Below are 3,903 nucleotides of genomic sequence, written 5' to 3'. Positions count from 1 at the left end.
TAAAATACATTTTATACGTATTATACATTTAACTAAAGGATCATGCAAGCACTTTAACTCCCAACACCCCCACCCTTTACTCGTACTGCACAAAAATTGGTTCAATAACGGTGAATGTTACATGGACTGATTATTGCAAATGCAGATCCCACTGTGTTCTGGTTAAATAATTTTTTATTTACTTATTGCTAAGGTTTGCATATGGTGGTGTGTTCTTACAACATACAGAACTACCAAATTTTTCTATAAGTTTGATTGCATCATATAATATAATCGCTGTTAATGGTGTTCATCATATGTTTGTTTACGTCTTTAATTGATTTTTCAATGCATTTCTGCCATATGTACATAAACTGACAGTCACCACTGATAAGTGACTACTAAATATTGTAGAAACTTTTCTGTAAAGTTGCTTTGCAACGATTTGTATTGTAAAAAGCACTATACAAATAAACTTGAATTGAATTGTGTTCTTAATGACAGCTTTCCTAAAAATATATCCTATTCCTAAAATAAGAAATATCCCAATATATCGCCTTGCTGACTGTATCGCAACTTATTGTATGGCAACCCCTGTATCGCCAGATTCTTGGCAATACACAGCCCTACTTGGTACCCATGTAGACCCAGCATAAACCATGTGGGTCCCACATATACATGTTGGCTGGGTATTAAACTGCTGTAAATATCTGTATGTAATCGTGCTGATTTTTGGAGGAAAAAATGGCACTCTTTGTGTGGTATTGATTTACTATACAAAATGATGTAAATATATACATTTTCGGTCCCTATATCTTCTATTTGTTTTTGTGATCGTTCTAGATGCATTTTAACAGACTGTATCACACAATGAAAGAACACACTCTAAATGGGTGCACGCACAAGTCTAATCTAGATTTCACAGCACTCTGTAGGAGTGTTATGTTTGGTTTTTGGCAAAATACTGATAATGTCAAATCGCATATCGTTAAAACAACAATTATGATATTATTACAGACGATATATAATGCACACCCTGCACCACTGTCTTTTTGGTTAATTTGTGCAAAACCTTTAGCTAAACTGTCAAAGCTTTATTTTAACCACCAATGCAGCGATGCAGGTATTTACCTTATCTCTACATGCTTGTGAAGGGTTGATGTCTTGTCGAGATTTTATAGGCTGCTAGTTTGGTGTCCCTAGGCAAGCACAGCTTACACTGCATAATAGAGCTTAAATATGGCCAGGGGTTCACTTCATTTCCTTTGAGTTCAATTTCAGCAGAATACGAGGGGGTTTTGTTTGCTCTCCTGCCCATTATTTAGCCTACTGCAGTAGATTCCAGGGAGTTTTTTTTCTTTACTCAGTAATTAATGTGTTTTAAAATGTAGCGAAGTACAATACTTAAAACCAAATATACTTAAGTAAAAGTAAAATTACAGATTTAAAAAAATACTTTAAAAAGTAGAAGTACACAAAAAGCTACTCAGTTACAGTAACGCGAGTAAATGTAATTCGTTACTTTCCACCTCTGCGAGTCACATCAGTGTTGTGTGTACCTTTAAAAAAAACAGACTGAAAACGAAAGGCCAGTTTCTTTGGTCATTATTTTCAGAAATGTGTCTCTACTTCAGACTATTATGGATTTTAATTGTATAATATATATTGTAATACAATATACAATATATATTATACAATACATATATTCAGTTAATATTGCAGGAAGCACATTTTTCAAACATCATAGCTAGGGATGTGATGATATCAGAATTTCTTATCATAATAATTGCTGAAGCTTTTATCAAGGTATTAAATTAAGTTAAACAACTTAAATGTTTCACTAATAACAGATTTAATTAGCCTTTTTTTCTGCTGAGAATACATATACATACAGTGAAAAACAACTAAATTCACACTAATACTGTATGCAAATTGTACAGCAGGGAACTGTTGAGAATACAGAAATATACTGTGAAAACAACAACAATTATTTACAGTGTACACAAATGTTTCAAACAGATTAAAGTGCAAAACAGCAATAATAATCAGAGCATTTTCAGTCCATATCTAGAGCACGTTTTAGTCAAAAATTAAATTATGATTTAAAATTTGTAAACAAATGTTTGAAAATAAATAGCCTGTTACATTTTTAAGCATTAATGCTACGTACAAGATGAGGTTGTACGCAGGAATGTCTCGGTTGAAATGTCCCACTTCAGAACTCAGTGAGCTCCAGTTAATCACACGCCACTTTCACACGTTGACCAAATTATGTTGTCATGACACAATGAGTGCAGTCTGTGTTTTTGTGTTGATTATGGCAAAAATAACATAATGCTGCCCTACGCTTTAAAAACAGCTGATGAAAAGCAAACATTCAGGAATCATTATGTAAACTTAATGTCTAATGTTAAAATTTTATTTTACACTTAACATAAGGTAGCTCTATGCTATGCTCATTGGCTCATATGACTCACTGAGCTCAGGGGTTAATCGATCTGTCTTGATTTCAGCGTCAAATGTCTGACTTTGAATGACATTCCAGACAATCATTTGTTTCTGTAGATGCCTTTATTAGCAGCTGTTTCTGTGGGGTACTATATAATCCAACATATTGGAACAGTCAAAGCTGGTCTGTGAACACTCAAGGGTAGTTATATGCATGTATGAATATCTGTGTCTGTAATATACTTCAGCAGATTATATCACTAAACTAACACAATAAAACAAGATGTAACTGTTAACTAGCACAACGTTAAAAAGTTACCATAGTTAAAAAACCTGTAAAATTGAGTTACAGTAATACATTTTAAAAACACAAATCAACACTATACCATCCTATTTCTTCAGGAATTAAAATTTTAGAATTTTTTACAAGGAGATGCTGTGCAATGTTGTGGCATCTTGGAAAATATCATTGATTTGTACTGTGAGTGATGACATGTTGACTGCTCCAGGATGGCATCTACCTACTGTATATAAGTATGTATTTATCTATGTTCCAGATTAGGTATGGGCCGGTATTAGATTCTGATGGTATGATAACCTTAGATTAGAAATTAAACCTTAGAAAAAAAATTATAATAAATAAATATCACGGTATCACGGTATTGAGACTAAAATATGTTATTTTTAAATGTCTGGTAAAAACAAAAAATTCCCCCAATGAAAACAATACATTTGATTTTTAAGAAAGATAGAACATTTCGAAACAGTAAATATGTCAGGCCAAATAATTAAAACAAATAATATAATTATTTTTAATTAAATTATGTGCACTCACATAAGTGAGCCTAAACCTGCAGGTCAACAAAAATCCTTCTAAATGGAAAATAATAGTCACTTAACCTAAGCCTGCAACTTAACCTAACCCTGCAGCTCAATAATCGAAAGCATAAATTAAAACATAATCTCTATAAAAAATAAATAATAATAAATCAATCAATCATTTAAAAATGCAGTCATTTAACCTGCAGCTCAACAAGGTTTTTGGAGGCATGCCCATTTTCTACACATTCCTCTTTCAGTCCAAGTTATGATGCAGGAATGGTTTTTTGTATGCATTTTTTTTTCAGTTTCCTTGGTGAGGTATGAGGATGTATGCACATACACATAAGGAAAGAGAGAGTGCGAGTCTCTCACACACACTGTTTTTTAAATGTCGTGGTTTTAAACAAATGTAAACAATGGCAGGAGGCTTAAAAGTATAGACTTGATGCCAGCTAAATTTAATTATTGTACTAAATAGTTGACGTTAGCTAGTTAATTAGTCTATCTGCCTTGGTAGCAAGCCAAATAGTATTTATTTCAACACTGAAACAAACGGCGGGTTGGTCTTGTGACAATACATTGATGTGTAAAGCCACGAAACGATCAGTCTGTGCAAGAAACTGAACAGTATTTATATTATTTTTTACCTCTTAT

The sequence above is a fragment of the Cyprinus carpio genome, chromosome B19, assembly GCF_018340385.1.
Source record: "Cyprinus carpio isolate SPL01 chromosome B19, ASM1834038v1, whole genome shotgun sequence".
NCBI classification, from domain to species: Eukaryota; Metazoa; Chordata; class Actinopteri; order Cypriniformes; family Cyprinidae; genus Cyprinus; species Cyprinus carpio.
This window is presented reverse-complemented; position numbering follows the sequence as displayed.